This window comes from Heliangelus exortis, chromosome 7 (genome assembly GCF_036169615.1).
Source record: "Heliangelus exortis chromosome 7, bHelExo1.hap1, whole genome shotgun sequence".
NCBI lineage: Eukaryota > Metazoa > Chordata > Aves > Apodiformes > Trochilidae > Heliangelus > Heliangelus exortis.
The window spans coordinates 18,986,495-18,995,365 of NC_092428.1; the positions used below are offsets into that span (position 1 = coordinate 18,986,495).

At 40.7% G+C, this 8,871-nt stretch overlaps 1 protein-coding gene across 1 annotated transcript in view; it reads right to left on the bottom strand.

The window, feature by feature from the left end:
* PHYHIPL (phytanoyl-CoA 2-hydroxylase interacting protein like) overlaps positions 1–1,246 on the bottom strand; it is a 64,222-nt gene extending 62,976 nt beyond the window's left edge. Inside the window, exon 1 of the mRNA XM_071749211.1 lies at positions 1,166–1,246. The gene's annotated coding sequence lies outside the window, so the exon portion shown is untranslated. The remainder of the gene's footprint in view (positions 1–1,165) is intronic.
* Between the last annotated feature and the right edge of the window lie 7,625 nt (positions 1,247–8,871).

Below are 8,871 nucleotides of genomic sequence, written 5' to 3' on the forward strand. Positions count from 1 at the left end.
GCAACAGAGGGCAGGAACAGCTGCCACCCATGGGCAAAAAGAGCAGCACATTTCAGAAAATTAGAGCAAAGCATTTAGATATCTGACTTTAAAAATTAACTGTCACAAGAAAGTGAAGATAGATGTCATCTTAGGGACAGATTTAATTCTCCTCAGAATATGCTGGCATCATAGGCCCTCTTATTGTCTATGGAGCAAATTTCCCTAAAATGCAGACCTTAAACAAACTGCAAAGCAGCCCAATATTTCTTCAGTTCAGAGACAGGTTCCCTTCTGTGGTTTGTTTTTTTTTTTTTTTTTCTTACCAGTTAAAAATTAAATGAACATTTAAGCTGTAGAACATACAGTGTAAAATCCTTGCTTTCAAAGAGACCCTCTTTTATAGAAACTGGCAAAGTCCTATGGCTCTCTGTTTTGTCTTGTCTGTCTGACTGCAATAGGAGCTAGCTATGTTTTCCCTGTTGCCTACAATTCACTTAGCAGCAGCCATTCTGCTTTTTTTTTCAGAAGAGAATACCATGCAACTCTAATTAGAGTTGATGTAAATCAATATGAGCCTTTTTCCTTCACTATATTTAAAGGGACACATGATTTATTGATGTGTGTACCAATTTTAGCACATGTATTTTGTTTTGTCTGCTGTCAATGGGCTATAATGCACAGGGAATCTGTAGATTCAAATGTCATTCAGTAAAAAAAAACCCAAAAACAACAGTAATAGCAGGAAAGTGATTAAGCAAGCATATTGGCTTAAGAAATGTTTCTTTTAATTCGTCTTCAAGTTTGTAATATGTGGAGATCTCTAGTGCCCTGCAAAAAACTTTAAATCTGAACACCCATGCTTTCAAGGGTTTAATAACATGGCTGCTTACTGGACTTCAAGATGATGTGCTGGTTTGGGATATTTAATAATAGTATAAAATTAAAAGCTATTTTATCTTGTAGAAATGATAAATAGTTGAAACCAAGAAAGAGCTGGTTAAAAGACAAAGACTACATCCAGTGCTGCCATATATCTTTTGCTTATCATGCCTTTTCCAATCTGTGGGGTTTTTTAAATAAAACAATATGGTCTGACACGAGCTGATTGCCAGACTCAAGAGTTCTGTTGGATTCACCTCACTGGGCATATATAGACAGGTACACAGCAGAGATTAAATCTTACCAGTCCATAGGCTCCCTCTTCGGTCAGGGCAGTATGACAGGCACCTCACTACCACATCATTGTCTTGGGATCCTCTCCAATGACCAGCACCACCTAGATGCCTGACCTTGGCTACATACCTGAAATGTATAAAGCTAAATACAGAATATAAGAACTCAGTTGTAGTGAAAGCTGTTGATTTTACTTAAAATCAACTTTAAAATCAACTTTGATTGATTTTACATGTTTGACCCAGCCCAAATACCTCACTTCAGTGACGTGTTACAGCTAATTTCTGTGAGATTAGTGCATTCTTAGCCAGGCAAACACAAAAGGGACTTGCTGAATCATGCCCTCAGTCAAAAAGACAGACCAATGTTCTCTTGTTAAAGCTTGCATAAATCATATGCCATCCTTAACAGGATTAATTACTACAGTATTAAGGATAAAGAGCAAACGTACAGCTGTAGTGTCTCTAATGTATGGGAGGGGCTTTTAGCACCTTTGACCTTGCCTGCTCCCAGTTAAAGTGCAGAAACATCATTAAGATATATTTCCACTTTGAAATGAGGAAAAGTAACATGAAAAGTAAGCTAACAGTGATGAACGACAGTATGATTGTCCACAGTGGCTATGTCATCACTTGCTAGTAATTTGGGTTTTTTCCAGGGCATAAAGCACATCCATTATTTGTGTCCTGCATTTTAGCAATGCTGGAATTGGGGTCAAAGAACACAATTTTTACTTTTGCTTTGTGAATTAAAACATGATCCTATGACTCACTGCTGTTCTGTAAGCTTGTAAGCATCTTTGCATGAAAGATTAAAGCATTTTAGATGACCCCACTTTAATCAGAGAGGTCCTCTCAAGCTCGAGGACATTATTCTGAAGTAGACAGATTGCCCAGGGCAGCTGTGGCTGCCCCTTTCTGGAAGTGTTCATGGGCAGGTTGGACAGGACTTCGAGCAACCTGGTCTAGTGGCAGATGTCCCGGCCCATGGCAGAGAAGTTGGAATTAGATGGTCTTTTAGGTCCCTTCCAACCAAAACTATTCTATGAGTCTAGGTTTTTATGACATGCAACAAGATTTGAAAGAATGTGCTACTGGAAAAGAAATTCACCAAAGATCAGCTAAAAAGTATTCTTTACTCCACTACACAATTGAGCACTTGGCTGTGCAAAGGCCTCCTGCTCTTTTTGAAATCTGACTCCAGTTACACAGCATTCCTGAGGGCAGGTGTGGTTATCCTAAACTCATTTTAGGGAAGTGGTAGTTCTGAAACATACAGCGAAAGGCAGTTAGTTTCGTGATAATATTTTTTAAAAATTGTTTCAACAACAGGTCAACCAATTTCTTCAATTATTATTTGCAGGTTTTTTCCCCTGCCTTATTTTTTCCACTGAACCACACCAGTTAGGACTAATATGTGCTCCCCACTCACTGCTTCTGCCAAGCATTGCTCTACCTGACTTGCTGTCAGCAGCCTGGTGAACTGATCTCCTCCCATCCTCCTCTGCTCAGCCACATTGGCTACTTGGGATGCTCAGGGAAGAGAGGAGCTGCCCTAGGAGCCCACAGATGCCCTGCATGCCAGGTCCTTTGCTCCAAGATCCCTCCCCCTCTCTGTGGCTACTGACCATGCCCCTACATACAGCCCCGTGCACCCAGAGGAGCTGCAATCTCTTAGTAGGGCAGCACATGAGTTCCGCCTTGGGGGAGTCTGTGGGTAGGGAATCCAAGGAGAGGTCTGCAGTGGTCCCATTTGTAAGAACTGGTACATCTCCTTGTCATAGTCTTTATAAACCTAGGGATATTATTTCTGGCACTGGTTTTTACTATCTCCACCCATCCTGGAAACCTTATTACTGCACAGGTTTCGGCAGTCACAGACAAACAGGAAAAAATATCACGTCACACTTGCGGTCATGCCTAAGAGACAACACAAGGAAAACATGAGAAGCTTGGGAGACAAGACTCGCTCAACAGGCCCTTATTCTTTAGTCACCAGGATAATGTTTTTCTCTGTTGGCTTTGCCTCCCTGGGCAACGGTGCAGAAGCTGGAACACTTCCTTCCCGCTGCCCAAATGCCGGTTTCCATTTTGTAGAACTACATGATTCGATTTGCTTCAGTGGTTCAAAAGTTCAACGGGGAAGAGCTCCCATGGAGAGCAGAGTGTGAGCATCTTGCATGAACAAACGGGTTCTTGCCTTGGGAAACAGCACGTGTCTGTTCTCATGCATCCAAACTGCAGGCTCCTAAAGCATCCCACCAAGAGTGAGCCTGGCAGGGGAAGAGACTTTACAGATCTTTGAGCCACCAGGAGTGAGGCAAACAGGAGCCAGAAAAAAAAACAGTTTGCTATTTAGAAAGGAAATCCTCATATAGTGCTTGATAAAGTTTATTGTACTGATTTGTGGAATCAGGAAGGAAAACAGTACCCAGCTGTTTGTGGAAAACATTCAGATGTAAAATCTGACCTCAGCTCTGTGTTGTAGTGACAGGATAAGGACAAAAAGGATAGAAAAACCCCTAAGCAGAGGAGAAAGAAAAGCTGGTAGCTGTGTAAGGACACAGCTGCTGTGTAAGGACAGTCACAGTGAGTGAATCCAAAGGGAATCACCCATGTTCAAGTCCATGTCCAGGGCAAATTTAAGTAGAAAGGAAGCAGCGCTTGGGAGGTTTCAACTATTTTCCTTTCTAAGGCTTAGCAGCAGCGTTTTTAGATGAAATGAATAAAGGTAATATGTACTATTCCTTTTCATAAAAAGAACAGGTCAAAGCAGTATTATTCCACAAGGACTATACATCACAAAGAAATACCTTCCTCAAAAATAAAGTGTCCTGCCCTGCTCCTGCTGGAGCCAGAAACCTCACTGGCACTAACAGAGATGAATTAGACCTATCCAGTACACACAGATAAGAATTTTTCTCTACCAGTCTCCTACATTTACATGCCATCTTTTATCCTGAAGGGTTCAAAAGATATTTAACATTCTCTGGAGTATTAAAAGGACCATTCATCTACCAACGTGTACAAGATGTTCAATCATACCACAACAACAGCCAGCCCCTGTGCCTGGAAATACCTCTGTGGTGGGACAGGAGAGCTCAGAGCCCTCAGTCACACCACTGCGGAGGTGAAGAGCCCTGCAGCGAGTCCTCCCAGCACACACACACTGCCAGCTCTGCCTCCCAGTTCTCATGCTGGTTTCTGAAAGAGCACCCCAGCAACCCCACCTTCTTCAGTTTTACTTGCCATGATATTTTACATACTGATGTAAGGGTTAATATAAAATGCCTGCTAGTAATTGTCTAGGGGGTCACATTGACCTGATGGAAGCTGACAGAGAATGCTTGTTTAGTAGAAGCTAGGAAATTGTTTAGGAAGTCATCACCTTATAAGGGAAATATATGTGCTAAACTGATAACTATAGCAACCTTGAGATAAGAAACAGAAGATGTTGTTGGCTTGGCTGAAGACTGAGGAAATGCTCATGCCCAGAGAAGAAGAGGTGAAAAGTTTACCCAGAGAAAGACCTTTGCTTCGTTTTTACTTCATCTCCACGACCACCACCAGGAGAACCTACGCAGGCACAGGAGGGAGGAAATTTTGAAAATGACCTTTTGGGACTAATTTTAAGACGAAGCTGGAGTAGGTGATGCATATGGATAGGTGTATTTTGAAATCTAATGAATATGTAAAATTCAGTGTATATAACAATAGCCTAGGGACGGGCTTGGTGTGCAAGTTAGGAGAGATCTCCCTTGCACCTGGTGCTGGAATAAAACACACCTCTCTATACCTTTCCAGATTGTAGAGTGGTTTTTTTCTGCAAGTCATACAACCACTCAACACTTTCTCTTGCACACACCTCACTGCTTGGGGGAAAAAGCATGGGCCCTGCAGCTCCTGGAAACACTCAGAAAGGGAGAAAGGGGAGGGATGTGCAAATCCACATCACCCAGCAGGCAAAGATGTCCTTGGGGCTATTATAATCCATCTGTCCACTCAAAGATACACTGCATCCCAGCTAACCATAAGACTTTTTTTGAAGCACCTCTCCTTGCATGTGGTTTGTAGAAGAACTGCATGGAATGGTACCTTCTGGAGCACCACATTCTGCATAAGCTACCAGAGGCTGCCCAACCTGCTGAGTCTGAGCAGATGCAAAGAAATGATTTAGAGCTGAAGCTACTCTCCTAGCCTTTTGAACCCTGTGCTTAAATTGTCTGTTTATGAACTCTTCTTTTTCTTTCCTCCAACATAAAACAAGAAAATCTGAATGATGAAGTCAAATGCTGGTAGAGAATATTGTGAGGTCTGGATGTTTCATACATTGTGGTTGAAAAAAAAAAAAAAAAGTAGTAGTTACTAATATCTGTGGTTTATATAAAGTGCTCTTAGTGTTATTGTTTAAAGGCACACCAGTCCTAGAAATACTCAAGCTGGGTGGTCAGTATTTTTATTTCAGTCTCAAGCAACTGGCGGAAAATAGGAATAGGCAGGCCATGAAAGCTTAAGCCTACCTTTGGCTGCTTTTCTGGCAAGAAATCACTGTTCAGCCTGAAAATGCTGACATAGTCTACAAGAAGAAAACTGGATGAAAAGGTATCTCAAAGTACATGTCAGTTTTAAGGTATGAGGCCTTTATCATGAGGCAGAACTAGGAAAAAAACCCAGAACCACTGAGGGCATTGTGGCAGCTTCCCCCCCCGACTCCAGACAGTAACAAAACACCTACATGTTGGTATGTGTGGCTTTTTCATGGGCCTCTGCATCAGGAGCATGTGGCTTCTGATTTACAATGGTGCAGATGCAGGAGAGGCAACCTGAGCCAAGCTTTATTTCTGCTCTAAAACTGCCTTTTTTGCTGGCCTGAGATTTTTAAGGAGTGACCCTCAAATCCTGGAATGATACCCTGTGTTCTGATACCAAACAAGCTCCAAATACACTAAGAGGAAAACTACATCAATACCACCTTTAGCCCCTTTCCTCTCTTTCAGCCTTTCCCTCCTTCACTATACAAATAAAAAAAAAAATAAAGTTTCTAACAGTAAGGATACCAAAGCCCTTGAGAAATTACACAGGAAAGAAATGCTGCAGTGTTTATAGAGAAGTTTAAACAAACACATATCAAAAATGTGTCTAAAGCTGTGGGTGCTCAGCTGGAGCTGTGACTTTGCAGAAGGGGAGACAGGGGACAGCTGTAAGAGCTGTCAGGGTGGCACTTGAAGGTGAAAGAGCCCAACACCTCTTCTTGTACCTTCACCGAGAAAAGTCTTAGTTATATGGTAAGTCCCCAAACTGAAACACCCTAGGCAGCCTAACCTGAAAACTTAGCTCTGCAAAGATGTATTTTGCTCATTAGAACAATAAAAATCTAAGGGAGACTAAAAGGAGATAAATCACCACCCAGCATAAGTCATGGGGTATTCAAAAATCTTTGTCAGTTCAATCAGATTCAAACCAATGCTTAGCTGCTTTCCTGACAAAACTGTTTCTTCTGCTTTCTTCTTTTGAGTACTCTTATTTCTCCAGTTGCATCTCAATTACTTGTCTGAATAGCATCCCATCTGCCTCCAGTGGTTGTGTTCCAAGAAAAAGAAAGATTGTGCATGGAAAGAACTAAAGAACTTTACCATGGCCTCAAAATCTTTGATCTAAAACTTAATTTCAGGCAAGAGGTGCATAACGCACACAGGCAGACATTTTCTGCACTCAGAAACACACCACTAAATGCTTGGTTTCTAGAGTTCAGCTGTGTTTGATTCATCTTAAATACTGCCGAGCTCCTTCCTTTGTTTGCAAAGGGACAATTCTGTGTCCTCATTTTCACTGTTAGAACGCTTTTGAAAAACTCTTCATTATTTAGTAATTTGAAAGCATGCTGTCTCTTCAAGCATAAAATGTTGGCACTGATGTAACCTGTGGGTTTTTCTACAGTAAATTGGTCAGATTATTTTGTTTAAAACTATTGTTCTAAACACATTCAGAGATTTCTGGCTCTTGGATTTTGTTCATCTTGGCCTCATCACACCTAAAATTCTGACTTGAAGCCCACATAAATATTTGCCCTTCAGAATTTATTTTGATTTTAATCATATTCACAGTCTGATTGGTTTTTTTAGAAAAGTACCCATAAATCAGATTAAATAAATCACTTTGCTGCTCAGTTTTGCCATGAATCTGTTCTGCAGAGCAAGGTATTATTGCCAGATTTTTCCTGCAATCTCTGCAAACACTTACTTTACTGTCCTGTAATTGCTTTAACGTGTATTTTCATGCACAAGCTAACTATTGTCCATTAATTTTATTAGCAGAATCACTCTGCGTACTGTTCAAACTCCATAAAGCTGGATACTCAACCTCATTTATTAAAATACCCTCCCCTTCAGTCTTAGCAAATTCAGTAGTGTGGTTCACAAACTGGCTAACCTCTGGCTGTCCAACTGAGCCTTGTAATGAAACACTAACATGTTTTAGGAGCATATCCCAAGCCTATTCAGAAAAGTTCTCTTTCAGTCTTTAAGCACATGTATCTCTGACTCTGGTTTATACAGGAACAGTGTTTGTGCATCAACAACTAGGAGCAGGTTTTGGCTTCAAATTCAGGTGAGTTGGATGGTTGGCAAATTAATAAAGGTCTAGTTTACTAAAAAGGAGGTAACATTTTTCTGTACAAAACCAAAATTTCTTTGTGCCTACACTTCAGCTTGAGGTCTTTCTCCTCACATTCACAGCTGGGCTTTGGCAAATGAATTCTGTAGCGAGCTAACTCAAGACAATAATGCTGGGCTTTTTAAAGCAGTGTTGCTGGTTCAGACGAATCGTTTTCAGTGTATTCATCGTGGCAGGCATTCTCTTTTCATGGTGTATGTATCAAAAGTTTTTACAAAAAGCATTTACTCTGACGCTGCAGTGCTGTAATGTTAGGGGAAGGCAGGGGAAGGCACAGGAGGTACGCGCAGTGAGCTCCCAGCCTGCGGCAAGGCACAGCTCCCTGCATGCTCCAGGTGTGGTTTATCTAAGTTGCAGCACGTTTTTTGAGACAACTTATTTTCAAAATATTGACACCGAAATTTATCACAGTTATAGTGAATCATTGTCTGCCTTGCCAGTTTCTGCAGTAGTCAGTGAATGGTTCTGGAGCTATAAAAATAGTCTCAGTGCAATAAATGGTTTGATAAACCATCCTCTGATCAGGACTGAAACAATGGAAAACCTACAGTGCTGCTAATTCTGAAAAAGCACACAACTTGTAACCTGACTTTGGCCTTGAAAACACAGGTCTGTGCAGAAGACACTTATTTCAAAATTGAGATGTGAGAACTAATGTAACACAGATATCTTTTGCTATATCACAAATGTGTATCAGGAGCTAAATGAGATTCCCCTGGGCATCACTCAAATTCCTCTTCACTGTCTTTGCTTTGAAAATACTTTTTAAGAAAAATAATGTACTTATGTACTGTCAGAAGGCACATCATTTTATTAGAGCTTTAAGGAGAGAGAGGAGGAATTTAACTATTTAAAGGATGTTTAAATGTTTTCAAGTATATTTAAAAGATGCTTCAGAAATTTTTCCCACTAATGACTTCTTTGTTTTTCCAGAAAATAAAATAATGTTTCAGCCAGCTCAAATTATTATATAGTAATAGAACATGCTGGAGCTCATCATCATACCCAAATAGCAAATCTTCTAATGCTCTTTCCTCAATATACA